Source organism: Capsicum annuum, chromosome 5, assembly GCF_002878395.1.
Source record: "Capsicum annuum cultivar UCD-10X-F1 chromosome 5, UCD10Xv1.1, whole genome shotgun sequence".
Taxonomy (NCBI): Eukaryota; Viridiplantae; Streptophyta; class Magnoliopsida; order Solanales; family Solanaceae; genus Capsicum; species Capsicum annuum.
Window position 1 is genome coordinate 64,649,868 of NC_061115.1, and position 24,997 is coordinate 64,674,864.

Below are 24,997 nucleotides of genomic sequence, written 5' to 3' on the forward strand. Positions count from 1 at the left end.
AAACTAGGATAAGACTTAAGGTGAAAAGTCTTTTAATGATTTTCTAAATTTGGCAGATTTGACCAAACAGTTTAGTCTACAGGATTAAACATTTAGAAATCACCTATGTGAGGGCGAAGTGGAAGCCGCTTCAAAGAGAATGTTAGTAAAGGCCTATTCTCTAAACTCTCATGAAATCGGGACGTGTTCATGGATGAAAAGAACAAAACTGTGAGAACCATAAACGTTAAAAGGCTGGTTGTGTAACATGTATTATCTAGATGTACATTAAAGCTCAAAGGTTCAACGATATCAAATCTACCGATTGAGCGAGTGCATCCGATACATGTTTACTACGAAAAGTTCAAAGGAAAACCCACTTATCCAGATGCAATCAGTCTTTGCTTGATGATCACATACTTGTTCATACAACTTTTACAAAAAATACCCATTCCCCATTCATGTGGGGGATTATTGGGTTCAAAGTGTGTATGAAGTGTGAATAGAAAATGGAAAATGGTGGAGGAAAGGAGACACCTAATTTAGAAAGTGTACTCCAAATTGGAAAGTTCACTAATTCTCCTACATTGGTGGGAGAAGGGAACTTTGGAGTGTTTATAATAATAACACTTACTCCACATGGTAAGTGAGGCAAGAAATAAGAGATGGCTCGCGCCGTCATCATCGTTGCGCGCTCGGCTCAGCTTCGGATTTGGATTTGGATTTGGTAAATGATCGATCGATGAGATCTATATTCTTGGACAAAGTTTATTTAATGGAAATAAAGAAATCCAGATAGAAATCTAATCCAAAAATACAAAAAAATGCAGTAAAATATTTTTTGGTTTTGGTACTCCGTTTATACATACATACAGAAGTTTGAACCGATGCAATACTTCATCGAACTGGTGCTACTGTTTCGGTGAACTGATGCACTATTTCGGTGAACTGATGCATTGTTTCGACGAACTAACACACTTATTCACGAAATGGCATGCCTGTTCAGAACAGTCACACTGTTTGGACGAATGGACATGAATTTTCAGAAAAGGTTACACCTTTTAGATGAATCTTTTCCACTTTTCAGAAGAGGCATCTTGTGGCTATATAAACCTTTTTTCATCCACAGGTTTACATACAAAAATTTTCAGAATACAAAATACTTCCTGTCTTACAAATTACTCTATGTGATCAATCAAAATGTTCTGTGCATTCGAAGATATTCCAATTGTTTGAGGTACCGCTATAATTGGCCTGTTTGGCCATTTTATCCTGGGAGGAAAAATTTCACAACCTCAGGTACAGTAAGGGGAATTATTTCCTTAAAGAAACTCCGTGAATTCGGACTACTTGGCCTTATTCATTTCTATTTCATCTACTTTCTGAAAGAATAAAATACACCTCTTGGAAAGGTCATTTTGATCTTGTGTTGAGGGTATTTGATATACTTTATTGTGTTCTTGTTTATACTTGAACTCTAGTTGAAGTTATTGTTCTGCATATACCGATTTTGTGTACCTAAAGTACAACTAAAAAAATAATAATAGGAACATTACTCCCATTCTCTACATCACAGTGATACCTTCTTCATTACGTGTCAAAACACGAATGAAGGGGATAAATACTGTGTCATATAGAGGCATGAGCAGGATTACAGATATGATGATTGAACTTTGAAGTGCAACTGGTGGAATTCAGAAGTTGTTTTTGATATGTCTCTTTATTATCATACCTATATAATTGTATCATGCTATCAAAGTGTACAATATCATAATTCGGGACAAATTCTCTCAGAAAAATGGTCATAATCAAACATCAATGTCTATTTATATCTTGTATGGTAGAGTCCCCGATGAGACTTTAAGTTGGTCCTAATCAATCAAACATTAATGTCTATTACCTATACCTTGGCAATATCAGTTGTGCATGGTACAAATGGTCCACAGGACGTCCTAAATACAGTCTCACCAGATCGAGCATCACGGAACCAGTATAGCAATTTACCATCCACAAATTAATATTTTAGTTTGAGATCACAAACTAGGGGATCATTAATAGTAAACAAGGAATTTCAAGATTCCTTAACACCGTTGTCTTTCATTAACCAAAACTTATAAGTCCCATTTGACTTATAAACAGAAGTAGAATAAACACACACCATTTCATTCAATACTACACGAGCTTGACTTCAAAATAAATATCCTCCACAAATATATCACTGCAGGGGCTAGTTGCAGAAATATAAAAAAGAGCTCTAACAAGAAAATAACAGCTCTTACAGCTAATTAGTTGACTGCATTAGCTAATGTATAAACTACTACATGAACTTGACACATAAAATTGATGTTTACTGCAAGGACTAGTTGTAAAAACATAAAGATGAAAATAACAGCTCTAACAGCGAATGAGTTCTCAGTGTGAATTGCTCATGAATATAATTACACCTTTACAACTAACAAAACCATGGAGAAGCAGCAAAGGAAAACAAGTTAAGCTACAACAGGATCAAAATAACAGAAATTTAATATTTAAAAAAATGTCTTATTAGTTTGCTGTCACAAGAAATTCATTGCTTTCAAATGGATAAGCAGTTTTACCGTCGGGAATAACTTAGCCTACTTGAGAAAACCAAAGCTTTATCAATCCATAAAATGAATAAAAAAAACTTTTGATAAGCAATACAAGAAAAAGGGATGATGCATAATCATAAATAGCAAATTTAACATTTTCACATTTACAACAATCAACTGATGCAAAGATAACATTTGGTAAGGTTTAGGTAAAAGAGACAAAGATTTAGTACAGTTAATGTGTAATATTACTAGTCTTCATCGGTGGGTAGCGAAACTCATCGAACCTCCAATGTACAACGAGCCACTTATTTCAGAGGCTCTATTTGCCTTTTCTTGTTCCCTCTCCGTCTTATATTTAGGAGTATACCATATTTCCAAGAAATTGACCCATACCTTATTTGTCAGCCAACCAAGTTTTTATAATTTCCTCCAAGCCTCATACAAGTGTTCTTTGATCCGTAGAGTGGCTTTCAACTTGAAAATGACTTGTATTTTATTTTTATGACAAGACTTTTATGCACACTCAGCCTGCAAAATCGTTTGATATAAAGTCATGAAATGAGTTGATGGATACAAAGGTAAATTCATCATTGATAGCATAATAAAATAATAAATTCTTTGAATTCTTTTTATATCGTAAAATGATTCCGCATAAGATTTCTGACATCGTATCGAATCTCATTCTAACTACCCCACAACTCTGTGAAAAATTATTTAATTTCTTCTATAATCATATGCCCGGCGCTATATGCGGAATGAACCAGCAATAAAATTATATTAAATTATCTTTGCTTTTGAAAATTTTAAAAATTAAGGAAAAACATAAGGGTTACTTACCCATCATTATCACGGATGATATTTACCCTCCCGTGTTTGTCATATTCTAATATCTCTTTAAATTTTCAGATTTTGGGAAGCATCTATTGTAGCATTAAACACAGTAGCACTATCAATGGATGATGATGTTGATGTGCTAGGACCTCCTATTCTTAATCCAGAAAGGCTAGGTGTAGATGATGTCGAAGGCACAAATAAAAGGCTACTATGCAGACTATTATGGGAAGAAGAGGTGTGAAACTGGTCAAACGGTGGGGGCATGAAAAATGCATTTGGTAGTGCAATTGTTGACCTTGGAGGAGGAGGAAGATTTGTAGTAGCTAGTGGAGGATTTGTGGTAATAAGTGGTGGTGGTGGCGTATATTGACCTGCAAGAGGATTATCAGGTCCTTTCTTACTTTTCTTTTGCTGTCCATTACCATTACCCTTTAATGTCATTAATTTTCTATACTTACCACCTGAAAAAGAAAGAACAACCAAATTAACAAACGACCTATTTCTCATAAAACAAAAATTAGACATACAAATTAGTTGTGTAATGAATGATAGGAAATAATTACTTTGTACCTTCAAGGTACGACAACTAAGATTTCTCAACCATTAAAAATTAAAACGTTAATTCTTTTCTATCATTTCAGAATTCTTAAAATAATGGATGAATACAATATAGTTAAGTAGTAACAATTTAAACAAACAAGCAACACACATATACTACAAAAATTCACTATAGCTATTGAATCAAACAAGCAGAAATGGTCTTCCTGGCACTACAAATGCTAACAAAGAAAAGACACAATATTGTCAAGTAAAATAACAAAAAACAATAGCTAAAATACAATTCAAGACCCTGTTACTACAAATTACTATTATTAATAACAACTCTATGTTATTTGCCATGGATGTTCCTTCTTCATAATCATTAACATTCAATCTAAGTTCAGAAGGATCAAATTCTATATATAGGCCTTCGCTATGCTGCAACTCACCTGCTAATTCATCATCCACCCTTTCTTCAATACTTTGAAATGTCATTCTGATATGTTATATCTAATGCATCCTCTACTTCAACTCTACCCATGGACTTTGTTTTTATAACTACCAGTTATGCAAATTTATTCTTACACAAAAGATAAGAAGCGCAATACACTTGTTTCACATTTTGTGCAATGACAAATGGATCATAGAGTCCATACTCCCTTGTACGCTTAATTTCATCTATTTTGTACTAAGGGTGCACCTTTGTACCTAACCAACGTGTTGTGCCTAAGCATACACGCAAGTGTATGTGGTATCACCAAGTAATACAGTGGCCTTGAATAAAGCCGAATATTGATCCCTCAGAGAATTGTGTTAAACAACTATCCAATTCTAGTTTAACTATTGAGATTAATCAGTGTGATATAACCAAGAGAGTTTGAGAGTTATAACTAAAAGTAAATTAAACAATGCGTAAAAGTAATGACTTCCGACAATCAGTGAATAAAGACCCGGGGTTAAAGTACTACCAACATTCATACTATGCATTCGAACTTCATTGATTAAGTTATTTATCTTGATTGATGATTCACGGGGTTGATTTTATGATCATGGTCTCCCGACCTCTAAACACCTATCTAATTCAGACCCACAACTACATCATTGAGCGGGGATGTGAGCACTAAGCTAAACGCATTTATATTTCATCCTGTAGTGAAACAAGCAAGTATTATCGGTATACCTATCCTATGCTAATTCAAATTCATTATTTAATAAAGGAATAAGAACCTTACTCTACTTACCACCATGTTCTATCATCTTATTCCCCCTCCCGAGTTTATAAAGATGACAATAAGTATATCCCAAGGGTTACGAACCCTTACAATAATGATAAAAAGGGTAAATAAACAACCAAATATGATAAATAAATAAACCCAATTCAATTCCAAGCAATCGTAATTATGTTCTTGGCTTTAACCCCGGAAAGGGGGCTTTTAGCCGCTAATAGACATAAATGTAATCAAGATATATGAATACATGATAAAATCCATTAAAAATCTAAATTTAAAGAATAAAAACCCTAATTGAAGTGTTTTTCAGCCCCTCTCCAAGTTTCAAAGTCGTCCAAGGTGTATAACATCAAGTACAAGTGTCATATTTATAGGAGGACAAAACTGTTGCATTTTTGCACTAGGCCGTGTCGCAGGGCTAAGTTTTCATGTCTAACTGTGCGACGCACCCTTATCACGAATAAATACTGTTTTGGGTCCCTTAGGAAGCCAAAAATGTGTATCACACGTCAGTTGGCCATGGCTTGGGACCGCGACGCGCCCTTGACATTCCGGGTGTGTAGTTCGCGTCAAAATTTGTCTTGTGCTTTCATTGATCCATTTAAAGCCTTTTTGAGTTGTTTAAACTAGATTTGAAGCTTTTATATCCATTATATGTCATCACACTCAACTTCCCAAGCATCATATACCATTAAATACAACAAATTAGAGCCCAAAATAATACAACTTCCAAGACGACGAACTAGAAACTTTAGCAAGGATACTAGTTTTGTCCCTTTTGATCTTTAACTTGGTTTTGACTCTTGGCTTGATTCAATTATAATATAAACACTATAAACAAGTTTTCCACACATAATTACACAATTGTACCATTATGAGCTCATTCGGCACATTATAATCCAATGCGATAGACTAGAACATCACCTAGCTCAAGCTAGTAAAACTAGTTTTCTTGTCTAGACTCTAAATGATAAATTTGAACCTAAAATTGTTTGAAAACACCTTTAAACATTGTAATCACATACTTAATCACTTATATGCTTAATTATATCATCATTAACATATAAAGCACATGAATTTCCCTCAAAACAAGGCTAAATAAGATAGGATAACAATACTAAAATGCATAAATACACCTAAATCATCACCCCACACTTAAAGCCTTGTTCATCCTCGAACAAATCTTTACTCTAAGAATCATAAGCTGAGGTGACTCCACACTTCTAATACAAGCAAGACAGTCATGCTAGTACTATACTGACTACACAAAATGCAAGTTTCTACACTAAGCATGTTATGTACACAATTGAAAGTTCAAGAACACTACTCCAAAACATCCTAGCCTCAAGAATTGACTCACCTAGTTGGAAAACTCACACATATTATTCAATCAAGTACATCATATAAATTACCCAACTGCCATCAAATATGTTCCCTCATAATAAGAGAGTTACCCATAATCACTCACAATAATGCCATTTATACACAATAGGTGAAAGAATCAAACTTTGCTTACTCTCACTAAGAATTTACAAGTTACAAATGATGAACCATATTCTTACCCTTAGTGTAATACTCAAATAATATCAGAATGATAAAGCTTAGGATCAAATAGGTATTTAACAATTGTATGTAGGCTAAGGGATGGGTAGGAACTATTCTGATTGGTAATAGTGACTATCTTCCCTATGTGCTTTAATATATCACATTATACAATTAAGATCAATCTTTAACAACTAACTCTCACCTCTAATACCTTCACACATCTTTTGTTTTACCCAATCTCATTAAGCTCATTCACATACAATGAGGTGGGAGTTTTTCCTATTACTTCATGATTCTCACCGTGATGCGAGGCTAGTTTTTTGCGTCTAGCTCTACAATATGGGATTATCTCTGTAATCCACTAGATTTCGTTGCACATTAACTTTACATACTAATAACCACTACTTTGGGGCTTCATTTTCATATTTTCTTCTCTTATTTTCAAACTCCTTACTCAATTAACTTTGCACTAAAGCACTTAGAAGCTTCGGATCAAATTAAGGTCTATCAAAGAAGAGATTAGTCTACATACGAGGCTACCAAAGAATAAGATAAAGGCTCAATAGGTCTGACTAAGATTAAGCACAAAGGTAGGTCAAAAAAAGGTATGAAATATGACTATTAAAGAACTGCCTATATCATCTCCTAAACCCACACTTTTTATTTTCCACACACACTAGGCAAGTTCTACTATCAAATGCAACAAAGAATACAAAATAACCTTACACGCACATGGCACATGCATAACTCAAGTGGGATCATCATAGACTCTTAACCAAATAATCACATGAATTTAACATTAAGCCAACAAGTACAAGAGCCATAATGTAACTCCCCAAAAATGGTCTCGAAATGTTACACGGTGCTTAGGACCACAAGTGATCCCAAGCTAACCCTTCTACTGGCATAACTCATAAGCAACTGAATAAAATACCTAAATTTGAATGAAATAAGTGGAAGATGATTCTTTTCTGAATCTAATCAATACAAAGCTAAATTAAAATGATTACAACTCTACTTTTACAAAACAACACTAGAATCAAATACAATAACTCTACTGGCTGTCTATGAATTCTCTACTAGTATTGACTATAGTTAGCTGGGACATGACCCCCAGTTATCCCAAATCAATACGAATGAATAAAGAAAAATAAAAATACTGTTCAAACTATATGACTAACTCGAGCCCTTGAATCAAGAGGACTCATCACCTACTGACTGGAAGTTGCAAACTATCTGAATATAGTATGTGTACTACAACTGAACTGATACCTATATTATGAGACAGAGACGTATATGTGGATCAGTACTTTGAGGATATACTGAGTATATGGGGGTGAATACATATGTAAAAACATCATTTCATCATAATAATTTGTAAGATAATGCATGCTAAATGTAAATGACTCACATAAGCTAGAATATCATAAATGCTAAAATCTGTAATCATGAATAACAAACGATACTTGAAAATCTAGTGAGTCATAACATTTAGTTTTGAAAGTTGTGCTAGTATTCTATCTGTAAATCATAGTGTCTAAGTGTAAAAAGAGCTCATTTCTGAATCTGAAATCTGAAAGCTAAAATTTAAAGCTAATATTTTTCTGTAAAGCATAATCTGAGTAAAACTTGTGAGCCTTTACACTTAGTTTTCTAAAAGCTTTTCTGTTATTATTTTTTGATATGCGGTAAAATTAAATCATTGGGAAAATTCTTTTAAACTGTTCTGCAAGGGAGGTTCTTCTAACCGACATAAATCATGTGAGCTAACATGAAGTCCAACGTCTCATTCCCTTAAGGGGAAAAACTCACGATGGGGAGAGGTGTCATACTCTTGCCAAGAAGTATAACCTCAGCTAAGTGATGACATCTGTAACTGTCATCCACATAGAAGTGGGAATAATCTGATAATCTGTAACTATGTTGGATATATAGTTCTATGAAAGATAGGGCACGCTAATCCCACACTTCTCGCTCAGTGCTAAATACTACCGCTTTTAAGCTACGCTCATTTTATTGGAAATCCACTTTAAAACTAGCATAAGGTTTTATCTAAAACTAATTATACTTTTATCTGATTAAATCTGTAAATAAAGTTGTTCTAAATTCTATAATCTGTAATAAATTTGTAAAGTGGATTCCAAATCATATCTGAGGATCAAAAGATCAAAGCTTTACTGAATAATATGAAAATAATCTGATCATTAGATGCTTAAAGCATCATCTTTCTGGAAAGGCCAAACCTATCGATGGCCCCCAAACTTGGCACAAACTTTTACTTAGGCAGCTCAAGTGGATGTTGTTCACTTTTGACACCTTAAGTAGCCACAAAGTGTGTCACTTTGATACCGTTTGCTGAATCAGCACATTGTGTGTGTTGCACTTGCTACCAACGTGGATAAAACGACCAATTGATTTGTGCCAACTTATTTAAATTGCCACATCATTATTTATATTCACAATTAGTTTTTTATTTAAAAAACAAAAGGCCAAAATACATGATTATTAATAATTATCCAACTTAATAATATATATACACACAATTAAATTAAAGGAACCAATTAATTACTGACACGTGGTATTTTTAAAAATAATTATAAAATTATTTAATTTTATAGCAGCCAACCCAACCCTCACCCCACCCACCCCACCACCCCCAAACTCTAAAGTCATCTTCTCCACCACCATCCATCCCCCCAGCAACCCCACCCCAAGTCATCTTTTCTACATGACAGCCTTCCCCTTCCGTCATCTTCTATATTTTCCCTCCCCCACCACCACCACCACTCCCCAAACCCCAAAGTCATCTTCTCTATTCCCCCCATCCGCCAACCAAGCCAATAACCGCACCACTGCCAAGACAACATCGGAGCTCCGTTAGCATAAATTTACTTCGAAGCCATTTTTGCCAACAACAAATTCACTTCTCAACAAATTCAAAACATATAGCACAAATTTACCAAGCCAAAAATAGCAAAAATTGTTGTTCCATTGACGAAAACTATTTTTTCCATTTTCTCAACATATGGACCATTTTTCCCACTTTCTCAAAAACACTATGATAGTCTCATCAAATCCCAACATATGGACCATTTTTGCTATTTTCTTAAAACCAGAAAAGAAAATGAAGGTATACAGATGTGTTAAGAAAAAAAATTAATGGTTGAAAGAGAGAAGAAGAAAAAGAAGAAGAAGAAGAAGAAGAAGAAATCCATAATCTGCACCACCTTGTATTCTTCCAAATTATTAAAAATCAATTGTATTAAGGAAAAAATGGTGGAAAACTAATGGATGGGGGTGGGGGAGAAGATGATTTTGGGTTGGGGGTGGCACAACGATTTGGGGGTGGGGTTGGTTGAGGAAGATAATATGGGGTTAGGTAGGGTGGGGTGGTTAGGAAGATGATATAAGTGTGGGGAGGGTTATTAATTCTTTATTAAATTTAAATTAATTATATAAAAATTATTTTTATAAAAATGCCAAATGTCCTTTTATAATTAGTTTATTTATATGTTATATACCCTAAAATGCGCCTAAAAGCGAGTGTAGTACACTCTCTTTGCTGAATCAACAAACAGTGTCAAAGTGACACACGTTATGGCTACTTGAGGTGTTGAAAGTGAACAACATCCACTATAGGTGCCTAAGTGAAAGTTCGTGCCAAGTTTAGGGGGCTACCAATAGGTTTGACCTTCTTGAAATATCAACATATAAAATTGGTCTTGATAACCCATGCATCAAATAAATATTAAAACATCATAATAATCATGCCTGATGATGAAAACAATGATAATTTATCTCAAAATTTGGAAATTTCTGCAATAGGCATGAAAATATGAAAATAGACATGCAATTTAACTTCTAAAACACTTGAAATCTCATAATCTTGCAAATAGCAATAATGGGTATGAACCCTAATTCAAATCTCATGAATATTCATTCAAAATCATATGAATTTGTAATTAAAACTTGGTTTTGGGCACAAGGATGGAAGGAGATTCTTGTTCATAAGCCCCACATACCTTGATAGATGATTAGATGAAGAAATCTTGAATTATTGATTCCTATTTGAGTTCTTGAAGATGGATTCTTGATTATCTTGTCTTGGGAATCTTTAATTTAAAGCTTTCTTGGAGAAACAATGGTGGAATTTAATTTCTTGGAGGAGAAGCTTTGAACTCTAGGATTTTTGTTTGAGACAGAATTGATGAATAATGAGCATAATAGGCTTAGAATGAGTTTAATCTCATGTTTTGGATGGATTGGGGGCTCGGGGATTGACCAAAATACCCCTTTTAAACTTTTAATAGAAAATGGAAAAACAATATTTTTCCCATTTTGTAGGCCACCACGATGCACCACTATCGCGGTGGCTCACTGAAAAATAATGAGTGGGAACTAAAAGTTCTCCACAACGCGCCACCATAGTGGTACTCTATTGGAATGCCATTTTGGCCACCAACACGATGTGGTAAAATCGCATTGGTCTACTGGAATGTGACAAATGGGAAGTTCGACCTCTCCGCGACGCGATCTTATTGTGGAGGTATACTAAAAAGTGACAATTATAAAATTTTCCTTCACCGCGATGCGGTGACTGCCCAGTTGGCACACTGCTTTACTAAAAATGCCTTAACTTCTTAATCGAGTATTGGATTTGGGTGAAATTGGTATCGATGGAAGGATTATTCAATTATCTACACAATGGAGGGTCCAAATCTAGAAAATTCTACATGCATAAAATGGTATTCATTTTTTTGAAGCTAATCTTTGACATTCTAGGAGCGAAATTAAGCTAGGAAAAGTACGAGGTATTACACATAATCATGAGCCTAAGAGTCTCACAAGTAGTAATTCACACAATAAACATGCTCTTTACAACCAAAACACTTGCATCATGCAATCAAACGTAGAACCAACAAGAATAAATTTTAAAATTACCCTAAAAATGGGAATTTCCCCACTCCACACTTAAAAATATACTTTGTGCCCAAATTATACTTAAAAGTAGAGATAGAAAATACTCCTTGAGGCTTTTAGGCCTAGCTAGTAGTATTTTTATACATCAAAAGGGTCCGGAGACCCCATACTTAGTCTTCGCTATGCTTTTTTGCTCAGATTTTCTGATACTCAGACATTCTATCAACTTGTGACCCAATAAAAATAAAAACTAGTAAAGACTAAAAATACTAAAAATAAAACATACCTTACTTGGGTTGCCTCCCAAGAAGCGCCTGATTTAGTGTCGCAGCACCCAATCTACGACTTATCCATATTCCTTTATCCACTTTCTCACACTAGGATGACATCTTCTTATTCATTTCTGACCTCTTGAATGGGAACTCTCAAAGTCAACAACTTTCTCAGCTTTAGCCTTTTCAGGCTCATCAATTTGCATCATGTCAGGCTGTGGTATTGGAAGCTTGGGCTGCTAAATGAGGAAGTCTGAAGAGGTATTTTGTGGAATAGACTTCACCACCCCACACTTATCCTCTTCAATCACCATAATCATGCACAAATTTGGGTTGTGGGATATTGTGTTGAGTGGTTTGTACACCTTAAAATCGTCTCTTCATCATCCAGCCTCATTGTAAGCGTGCCCTCTCTTATATCTATCAAAGCTCCTCCCATCACCAAGAATGGATGTCCTAAGATGACTGGTACTCTTTCACCTGCCTGAAAATATAAAATAATAAAGTTAACAGGAATAATAAACTTAACAACCTTGATGAGAACATCCTCTATGACTCCTTCAGGACACGGTATGGTCCTATTTGCCGGTTACAGTGACACATAGCTCAGTCTCGACTTCCCCAAGCCTAAAGTATTGAAAAAAGAAAGAGGCATCAAATTTACTCTTGCCCCTAAGTCACTAAGTTCGTGTACCACCTCACTATTCCCAATTTGAATGGGAAGAGTGAACTTTCCAAGGTCCTTGAGCTTTTTGGGCATCTTTTGCTTCACCACAGAGCTACACTCCTCATGGAGTGCTACCGCCTCCACATTCTGTAGCTTAATTTTATTAGACACCACATCCTTCAAGTACTTAGCGTACTTGGGCATTCCCTGTAAAACATCTAAAAGAGATAAGTTAATGTGCAACTCTCTGAAGTGTCAAAGAATTTCTTGAAGCATGCATCCTCCTTTGCTTTTATATGCCTTTATAGGAAAGGTAATGGTGGTATCTCCTTCATCTGTTCAAAAACTTTCATTTTTGAGTACTCATACTTTCTCAAATTTTTAGCAACTTTGTCATCTACCGATTGGGGAGTCAACTCCGCATCTACCTCCTTAATTTTTGTTGGAGGTTCTTTATTCATCTCCTTACTACTCCTCAAATTGATTTCCATTACTTGTTTAGGATTTTTAGTATCACTTGGCAGACCACCTTGAGGCCTAGTATTCTGTGCTACTACTTCTGATATATCTGCAACTCCAAGACCCTTGTAGTTACTTGATGGATCTTTATATCTGCTGCCAATTGTGCTTGAGTAGCCATGATTTATTTCAGTGTCTCTTTCACATTGCTAGTCTGAGTTGTGGCCTAATTATTCTAAACTTATTGCTACTAAAACTACTGTTGTTGGGCGTTTCATTGTTGATTTGGTCGCTGAGTTTGCCACTTCAGATTGTAGGCATTCCCATAATTCATCCTTTGATAATTGCCCGCAAATATCACGGACTTGGGATTTGTAGCACACATAGCTATTGAATGCCCATTGTTACCATAAACCTCACACCAACCTGCAGTCTGTTGAATTGTATTAGCTGTGGTTATAGGCTGTGTAACCCCCAACTTTATATTGCTTATATGATTTTGCAGTACAAAAATCTGGGCAGAGATAACAGTAAATTGGTCCACCTCAAATATACCTGTAACCTTTTTTGTGGTATTTCTTGAGTCTAAATGCCACTTGGGATTTTCTTGTGCAATCTGGTTCAATAAGGTATAATTATCATCATAAGTCAGCTCCAAAGCTTGACCACCTGCAGCTAAATCTAGCAAATTTTTTGTGTTATGGTCAAGTGCCTCAACAAAAGTGTGTGCTAATACCTCATTGGACTGCTAATGATGTGAACAGTCCCGAAGAAGAGCTTTGAATCACTCCCAAACATGATATAAATTCTCATCTGGCTTCTATTTGAAGCACATAATCTTACTATGCAATCTCGCAGTCTAGCCAGATGGAAAGAATTAGATGAGGAATTTTTGAGCTAAGTCATCCCATGTTGTGATTGAATTTGTCGACTCAATGTTCAACTACCTTTTTGCTTCCCCCAATAGTGAAAAGGGGAATAATATCAGTCTTAAATAATCAGTTGACACGCCCATCGGGATGAATGTGTCAGTGATCTCCAAAAAGTTCCGAAGGTGGACTTGTGGATCTTTATGTAAAATCTCCATAAGCTGCCCACTGCTGATCAAAATATGCACCATGTTTTGTTTCAGCTCAAAATCACCTCCTACAGTTAGTCTCTGAAAAAGAAAGGTCAAATTTATCAGATATAGGATTACCATTTCATGAACTGTCCTGCAGGCTAGTTGTTCTTCAGCCATGAGAGCAGGATCATCTTGTTCCTCATGAATTTTTGGTAATTGGTGGAGAAGTTCTGCTTCTCTCATCAATTGATGATACAGTTTCTTGGGTTTGGAGCTTGGTTTGACCAATTCCCTATCCCGTGCCAACCTACTAATTTGTCAACCTGTTTCCTTCAAATTCAATACTAAGGAACAAGCGTAAAGCACCAAGAAATCTACAAAGTAGAACTAAAAGAAAAATAGTTTTCAATTTACAAGTCCCTGGCAATGGCGCCAAAAACTTGTTGTGCCCAAGGGCACACACAAGTGTACGTGGTCTCACCAAGTAATACAGTGGCCTTAAATAAAGCCAATTATCGATCCCTCAGAGACTTGTATTAAATAACAATCCAATTCTAGTTTAACGATTAAGATTAATTAGTGGAATGTAACCAAGAGAGAGTTTGACAATTATAACTAAAAGTAAATTAAATAATGCATAAAAGTAATGACTTCAAACAATCAGTGAATAAAGACTCGAGGTTAAAACACTTCAAACATTCATACTATGCATTCGAACTTCATTGGTTAAGTTATTTATCTTGGGTGATGATTCACGGGGTTGATTTTATGATCATGGTCTCCCGACCTCTAACCACCTATCTAACTCAGACCCATAACTACATTGTTGAGTGGGAATGTAAGCACTAAGCTAAACGTATTTATATTTCATCTCATAGTGAACCAAGAAAGGATTATAGGTATATTCCTATCCTAGATGCTAATTCAAATTATTTATTTCATAAAGGAATAAGAACCTTACTCTACTTACCCCCATGTTCTATCATCTTATTCCCCCTTCCGAGTTCACAAATATGATAATAAGTATATCCCAAGGGTCTCAAATCCTTATCAGAATGATAAAAATGATAAATAAATAACCAAATATGATAAATAAATAAACCCATTTCAATTCCAATCAATCGTAATCATGTTCTTGGCTTTAACCCCGGAAAGAAAGCTTTTAGCCGCTAATAGACATAACCGTAATCAAAATATATGAATACATAATAAAATCCATTAAAAATATAAAGATAAAGAATTTAAACCCTAATTGAAGTGTTTTTAATCCCCTATACAAGTTTCAAAGCCTTCCAAGGTGTATAACATCAAGTACAAGTGTCTTATTTATAGGAGGACAAAACTGCCGTATTTTTGTACTAGGCGACATCGCGGGGCTAATTTTGCGCGTATAACTATGCGAAGCAACCTTATCATGGATAAAAATTGTTTTGAGTCCCTTAGTAATCCAAACATGTGTAGCATGTTCCATTTGTCCATGGCTTGGGACTGTGATGCACCTTGACATCCCAAGTGTCCAGCTCGCGTCAAATTGCGTCTTGTGCTTTCGTTGATTCATTCCAAAACTTTTTGAGTTGTTTACACTTGATTTGAAGCTTTTGTATACTTCATATATCATCATACTAAACTTTACAAGAATATTGTATCATTAAAAACAATAATTTATAGCTCAAAACAACAGAACATCCAAGACGATGAACTAGAAACTTAAGCTAACAATACTAGTTTTGCTTGGATTGATTAAATTGTACTATAAACACTATAAATAAATTTTTCCACATAGAAGTACACAATAATACCACTAGGATCTCATTCGGCATATTAGAATCCAACGCAATAAACTAGGACATCACCTAGCTTAAGCTAGTAAAACTAGTTTTCTCGCCTAGACTCTAAATGATCAATTTGAACCTAATCTTGTTTGAAAACACCTTTAAACATCGTAATCACATACTTAAACACTTTGATGCTCAATTATATCATCATTAACAAATAAAGTACACGAATTACCCTCAAAATAAGGCTAAATAAGTTAGGATAACAACACTAAAGTGCATAAATACACCTCAGATCACTACGCATAGGATCGTACCACTTACACCAAAAGTGTACCAACTTTTTATATGGACAAAACACATGATAATCGAGTTCTAAAATCTATTAAGCACATCATAATAATAAACACTACCATTACCTTTCACCCACACCCTAATATTGTTGGTTTTCTTGCCCTTAGAGAACTCTTGTGTATGAAATCTGTACCCATTAATAGAGTACCTAGAAAAATTTCCAACTTTAGCATCCGGTTCCCGAGCTATATCATGTAAAAATTGGCCATTTGTGTCAAAATTAACTGAATTATAAACCTATAAAAAGTTCAAGAAAAGTTAAAATTTAAATATACATAAAATTGAACAAAAGTGTAAATCGTGTTAAATAATAAAGTTACACTTACATATTCTCTAAACTACACTAAAAACATAGGATAAATAGTAGCATACCCGTGTAAGGCCATGATGTAGTTGTCCGATAAAGTTATGACTTTCATTAGTCAAAGCTTAGATAGACCTTGAATGATTGTTGTTAATATAAATATACTCACTTATAAAAGGGTAGGACCTCAGGACAATTTAATAATACATGTGTTGTAGCTGACTTAAGATCCACCTCATTCAAATATCGAAGTAGACCAAATTTTAAACTTCCTTTACCTTGTTAATTGAATATTAAAAATGGTGGTACTGAAAGATCTGTATTGTGTACATCATCATACCTATTAGGTTGGTTTCTCAGACATGGTACATCATGTTCAAAATAATATAAACAAAAATAAGAGGTCTCTTTAGCCAAATAAGCCTCATATATTGATCCCTTAATTCAAGATCTATTTTTTATTGTCTGCTTACATTTGCCAATGGTACTGCATAGTATGATCTTTTAGATGATATAATGTTCAATTAAAACACATGAAGGTAAATGTTAAAATTTAATACCTCTCAAAGGGATACATCCATCTACACTGAATTGGCCCTCCATGTCGTGCCTCTCATACAGGTGAATTGAAAGATGCTCCATAACATCAAAAGAACCAGGAGGAAAAAAATTTCCAACTTGTTTAAGGTTAAGAGAATGTTGATATCCATCAAAAATAGATTCTCCTCCCTTAATGTATTAAAATATAAATCTTTGAAAAATAAGCTTATCTCTGTTACGGGCTTCCATATTCTATCAGGCAATGCATTAAATGTAATAAACATCAATGACTCCATGAAAATATGACAGTCATGTCTCTTCGTAGAGGTCAACTTCTCGTCCTTCATGTCAATGAACCTGGATAAATTTGATGCATATCCATCTTGCATTCTCAAACTCTTAACCTAATCACAAATCACACTTCTATCATCTAAAGTGAATGTGTAACTGGCCTTGGGCTTTTGAATCTTATTATTTAAGTATGTTAGGTACAACTCACTGCACCGATAATACTCCTTTAGTACATCCTTGCCTTCAAGTTATCTTTTATTTTGTTTATTACATCCATCACAATAGTAAACAAATTGTTAAAGAATTTTTTCTCAATATGCATGGCATCCAGATTATGAGGCAAAAGTCTATCCTTCCAGTAATCTTACTCCCAAAATATGCTTCATTTAGTCCTATTATGTGTAATACCATAACCAGGTATTCTAGATGGTGGAGCTCTATTACCTTAGGCAGATTCCTCACTCTATCCCAAATTTCTTCTTGCAACAAGATTGGTGGTGGCTCTTACAAATCAGACTTATTCTTTATAAAATCACTAGTATTTCTCCTAAACTTATGTTGCATTGGCAAGAATCAATAGTGATAGTCAAACCATGAGTTTTTATCGTCATGTTTCAAAGTAAATGCTTTTATGTCTTTCATACAAAAAAGGCAAGCTAACTTACTCGCAATCGACCACTCAAAAAATATTCCATAACCAGGAAAGTCATTTATAGTTCATATCAAAGCAGCATGCAATCTAAAGTTTTGTTTCATCAATACTTCATATGCTTCTACACCTTCATTCCACAATAAGTTCAACCCATCAATCAATGGCTGCAAATATACATCAATTGAAACTTTTGGATTGCGAGGACCTGGAATAATGCAAGTTAGAAATATATATGAACTTATCATACAAAATTTAGGTGGCTGATTATAAGGAGTCACAAACACTAGCCAACATGAATATGGGGTAGATGAGATAGAAAATGAAGTAAATCCATCAGTATATAATTCTAACCTAATGTTTCTTGGTTCACTAGAAAAATCTGGATATACACTATCAAAATATTTCTATGCTTCTGAATCTGATGGATAAAATAAAACACCAGGTGTTCTTTTATTTTCATAGTGCCATCTCATATGAGTGACAGAGCTCATTAATGCATAAAACCTCTTTAACCGTGGTATAAGGAGTAAGTAATGCATCAACTTCATCAGAACCTTCTTCCCTTTGGTATGTAAGTTTTTCTTATAACGAGGCTGGTTATAAAATTTGCAATTTTCTAAATTTACATTTTCCTTATAAAATAACATGTAACCTTTACCGCAACAGTGAATCTTCTATGATGAAAGTCCTAACTTAGAAGCCAACTTCTTTGTTGTGTAGAAATCTTTGGTTAAGTCAAGTTTATTTGGGTTAAGTTTATTCATAAGTCCAATGATAGAATTCATTCCCTCTTGAGAAATAGAATAATCTGACTTAATACTTAGTAACCAAACTACAACAGATAACTTAGAATGCACTGATCCATACAATGAATGACTAGCTTCATTTAAATTTTCATAAAAGTACTTAGCCTTATCATTTGGTTCATTTTGAGCCCCTGAGTGTGTCCCAAAAGCATCCTGACAATCTCACTATATCGAGAACTTTCAACATTATGCTCTCTTATTGGACTTTTAACATAATTCTGAAAAGCAAAATATTAGCAACATTACTCTCTCCATGAGCTGTCCACATAGTATAATTCAGCATAAATCACTTCTTATAAAGATGTAATGTAACAAGATCTGGACTCAATAACTTGGAACACTTGAATTTCCAACAAAGACACCTAATTATGCCTTCAGCAAGAAAATCATCAAGTGTCATTGCTTTAGCAATAAATCCAGTTATCCGATCTTTATATTCCTCCATCAACCCCACACAATTAAGATAAGTTCTATTATACATTCATGTACAACCTTTATTTTCCATATATGCAAGAACGACAACAATAACAATAAAGAAGAGAAACAAAAATAAGAGAACCAAAACAATAACAGGAGAAAAAAATACAAAAAGTAGTTATAGTATCAATTAACACTGGGCAATGAATGGATTATGTCAACATTTACAACTTCATTATAGCAATACCTTAAGTGAATACAGCTCTAATTCATAGTCAAATATCACTTCTCAAAGTTCATCCAACTTGTGTCTAATAGTGGACTGAGAAGCATATGCCTACTTTGTTTGGATGGTTATTAGTTGTTGTTATTATTGTTTCATAATGCATCATATGTTATTGTATTGTGTTACATTGCATTGTTTTTTTCCAACTTGCTCATTAAATAGTAACTCAATTCTATTTTCCCTTTAAAAATTACTAGAGAAAATGTTCTAACTTAATCCATAGTGTCACAAAATCTATAATGATGACCTAGATCTTGCCTAATTAGTCATTAGAAACTATTAGATGAGAAGAATTCTTTCTATTCAGATATGTATTTTCTAAGCATAAAGGGCATGTATCAATTGTGCAATTACATTGGTAGAAGAAGTCCCCTATATGAAAAAATAGGAATGACTTCTTTTTCTTTTTCATTTTTAGAATTCCTTACCGATCAGTATATCCAACAACTAAACTAAACACAAGATCCAATTTCTCTAAGATCAAGATTGCTAAAGTTGCCATCCATCATTGAATTCAACGTAATGGTAGCTTAAAGTAATGGAAGTTTGATGGAGAAATGTTAGTCCTTTTTAAAAATCTGAGACCATAAACATATGTCTCCATATAAATATGTGGGTAAGGGTCATAATGGGTTTTTTTGCTGATTTAAATAGGAAGAAAAATCATTCACAAGGTAATAATAATATTCCTAATAGACTAGGGGAGAAATCAAATTATATCACAGGTATGCTTCAGCTCCTAGACCCTAAAGACAACACAAGTTTGATGCTTCCAAGGAGAGAAGAATAACAAATGATAAGACGACTTCCCAATTGCCATTTAGGATCTTGTCGAAGAAAGAAAGGGAAATTCCTAATAAACATGGACCTACATGAGGTGAACTTAATGAAATGATCACCAACGCAAAGATTTATGGAAGCACTACTGGTGCTAATCCTATGTGTGAAAGAACAAAAACCATTTCCCCTGGTGACACTTTCTTTTCTCGGGACTATAGAGCCTTGAACATGCAGAAGATTACTAAAGTAAATTTGATAAAAAGCCTCAGGTAATGGCTGACATAAATGTTGAATCTGTGAAAACACTTGCTAATTTCAACCAGAGTGGAAGAAGGAATTTATCTAGTAATACTATGACTCAAACAACTAAAAGCACGAGTACTTTCACAAGTAGGAAGAGCAGTAGTAATATGAGTGATACTAGTGGAAGGACAACCAAAAGTATGAGAAATTTTATTATGACCAGGCAAAAGAAGCAATCAAAATCATGTTTTTTTTGTATTAAGAAAGGAACTTGCTGAACCTCAAGAAGAGACTCTCCAGAAAGAGGGTGTCCGATTGATGAAGCTTTAGTAATTATCAGGGCATCTGTAGTTCAAACTTGAGACCCTTCTGGGCTGATAAGTATCAACCTGCTTCACTAGAAGGATTTACTTGCCATAAACAAGAAGCTGTACTAATTAAAGACCTGGTTAATATGATATAATTATAAGTTATACTACTTGGACAGAAGCATCATTCGGTCTATCAAATTATAAGCTATTTGGCATAATTTTTGATCTAGTTTAAATTTTTCTAAAAATAGGATAAAGGATAAAATGCGGCTAAAAGCTTGTGATTTTCAATTGAATCTAGATTCATCTATTTGGTGGTTAATGTTTATAGACAAGATATTATTAATTGTCACACACTATTTGGTACTTGTCAACACGTGCACACCTTAACTAATTTCATGGGATACCTGCTAACTCCACCAAGGCTTAGACAGATCAGAAGAAATCACCTACTGTTTTTTATTCCACTGGAATTTGAACCTGAACTAGGCCACACCCTTAGGTGATACCAGATTATTATTAGAATTCCAGATACCAATGTCTTTGGGTAAATGTAGAATTTTCTCACTATTTTACAGAATCAAAAATAGAACAAAAAGGGTAAAAATTTCATGACTTAAGAGCTCGAAGAAACTTCTTAAACTCTACACACGTCAAGCATCTTTGAACAAACACCAATGTTACTCAACTACCTAGTAGCAATAATAGATTGAGTAGAAACTTCAGTCCTTAAAGTTTCATCCTTCAATTTCTTCGTTAATGCTTCTAATTGATCCAAATTCCTTTACTTATTTTCAAATCAAACAAAAAAAATAATATTAAATTCATATTACAAAATATCGAAACTACAGTAAAATAACAACAATTTAACACACATTAGAAAAAAATGAAAAAATTAAAAAAGAAAAAATACAGAGGAGAAGGAGCAACAATTAAAAAAAATTTCAGCAAACCTTTAGCACTCCACAATAGCTATTGAGCAACAGTTATTGGGGTTTAGAGCAACACTCCACAACCCTTAAGCCTCCATTAAGTTTAGAGAGAGAGAGAGAGAGAGAATGCAATGAGAAAGCTAGAACTCTAGTTTAGAGAGAAAGGAGGGGGCAATGAGAAAGACTCCGTTAATTTATATTTTATAATATAATATTTTGACCACTACAGTCGAGTAAAAAATTGAATATATTTAATTTTTTAATATTTCCAACTATAACAATCGGATATATTTAATATATTTAAATACTTAATATTTCGACTACAATGGTTAGGTGAAATTTTAATATATTTAATTATATAATAATTTCGGCTACATCAGTCGGGATATAGTTTAATATAATTTAATTATATACTTAATGAATAATTTATAACATTTTTGACTGCAATTATCGGACTATAATTCAATTGCTGATTAATATTCTTGAAATATTCAAACCAAAATGATCGAAATATTTGATCAAATGCGTTGCCCGACTACTGTAGTCGGAATATATCTTTTTCAAAATTTTTCGCAAAATCTTGTGATTGTTATTGTCAGAAATAGTATCGGAGAAATATTTTATAAAAAATAAAAATTAAAAATTTAATTTTTCGATTGAAGTAGTCGGAAATTACCGACTGATTTATCGTAGTCGGAACTTGCAGTCGGAAAACATGAATTTCTGATAGTGCTAAAAATATATTTCACAAATTAATAATATTTTATTAATTTTCTTCATATTACTTTTAGTATGAAATAAATTTATGAAATAATAATAGTCAAATTTAGAGTTCAAAAATATTTTTAATAAGTTAATTTAATAAAATATACCTTTAAGAATTTCTTAAAGAATGACCAGGAAACAAATCTATATCTATATCTATATTATATTAAAAGTGTGAAGATCCTTAGAAAAGTTATTCAAACTTTTTTGCCCTCTATTAAAAGTCTCTCATAAGCTCGGAAGGCACAAATAAGAGAAAATAACCCGACTGAGCCCCCATATTCTGATGGACGCAATCGAGAAAGAATTGTTGATAATAATAATAATAGAGTCACTGACCATTGAGACTATATTTGTGAATCCCTTAGTAACATAAACATTGGACCCGAATCGATTCTCTGACATCATAAGTGAACCATAAATGTCGAATTTAAACCTGACTTTAATATCATATACGCCAAACTTGAATCAAGAATTTAGTATCATAAGTGAATAGCAATTGTCGGTCTCTAACTGGTCTTTGAAGTAAATACAAGATACCAAGTCTAGTCAATAGTTGGAAAGGTGTCTACAGCATCCTACGGTCCAAAAATATATTTAAGATGACGAATGAAGGCTTCCTCGTTCTACAATGAGCTAATCATGATATTTGACCTTGAATATAGGCTAGTGAGGACCTCTACTAATATTGAAAATCCATACTAAGATGATTTCTTACCAAAACTAGACTAAGGCTTCAAAGTCTTGTTACAAGGTGTTAAGAAAATCTAAAAAAGTCCTAAACTATTGGACTGATGAAAATCGATGTTATGGAGCTGATGAAACTATCAGAGTTAGCATTTATGGTTGTTGAACTGACGTTTAAAACCGATACCCAATCCTTAATAGGGAAGACTTCAAAATAAGAAACTGACTCTAAAAATCAACGAACTGTCAGGTAACTGTATTGTCAGTTCCAGCAAGTCATAAGTGATTTGGGATAGTTATAGGAAAGTTATAACCGTGAAATAGTGCAGAAATACAAAATGTGACCTGTTGGGTCATTACAGGACCTATGCCACCCACTCCCGCAGATTATAAATACCATAATAAAACTACGGTGGAAAGTAAAATGGTCAAAATATATCAAAAATTAGAAAATTATAATGAGAATTGTTTCTCTTTATAATTAAGAGAAGTTATTCAGAACTTTAAATAGAGGGCCCTATTAACTCATATTCCTTGTTTTAGATATACAATTAGTAAAAAGGATATTTTGAGTTATTTGCCAAGTTAGAGCGCATTGTTGTTGAGCTAGAACAATGAAAGCACTTTTAAGTAGGGGTGTCAAGTAGGCCGGCCCGGCGGCCCGACTACCTAACCCCGCCCAGTTTGACCCGGCCCGGTAAGCCCTAGGGCTTTAGGGTTTCGGGTCCCGAACCGGTTATTTTGTTAAAATGGGCCCGGTTAACCCGGCCCGGACCAAGCCCGGTCCAGGCCCGCCGGTTAACCGGCCCAGCCCAGCCCGGAAAAATTTTTAAAAAAAAAAGATATTTTGGATTTTGGGCCAAACTAGCCGTTGGCCCAACGGCTATATAGCCGTTTTTGGGTCCAAACGGCTAGTTTGGGTCCATTTATTTTTTTAAAAAAAAACTTTAAAAAATATTTTTTAATTCCAAAAAAAAATCTATAAATACCCTACAACTTCAAATCATTTTTCACACAATTTTTCACTCTCTGAAATTTCATTCTCTCTCAAATCTCAATTCTCAATTCTCAAATATTCAATATATTTAATTTCTTAAAGTGTTCACTTTAATTTTTTAATTTTTCGTTTACAAAGTACGAGCGGAAGTTTCTAAAGTCACAATCTTTGGATACTTCCAAAATTTGGTATTGTCGTTCCATCTCTTACGTTTAATTTTTATTTATTGTATTAATTGTTTAATATTTAATTTTATTATATTTGTGTATTTTGAATATTTTTAGTTTAATTTAATTTATATTATGGATAAATTAAGAAACCTCGCTACTAAAGGTGTTAAAATTTTTTGTCCCGGAAGCGGTAGTGGTAGTAAAAAGTGAATTACTAGCGGTAGAGGTAGTTTAAGTAGTAGATATACCCGTGTGCCTTCGCCTCCGGTACCGCTTGGTACACCTTTTGAGGAAGAAATAGGTGTAGGTGCTCACGATATGGATTATGTAGAAGCTCAGGAAAATTACGGTATAGAAGAAGAAAATGAAGTAGATGCGGTTAATTTAGACAAAGATAATGAAAATATTGCTGAGACACCCGCAGTAGGAGATGCTAAAGTTAGATCTGAATCAGTTAATCTCCCTTCCCGTCCTCCCAGTGCCCCAAAACCTTGTAAAAGAACTAGTATTGCATGGCAATTTTTTGAACGTATATCAGATATTGAGGTGCAATGCAATATTTGTCAACAAATATATAAGCATAGAAGTGGAGGCAAGCAAGGGGGT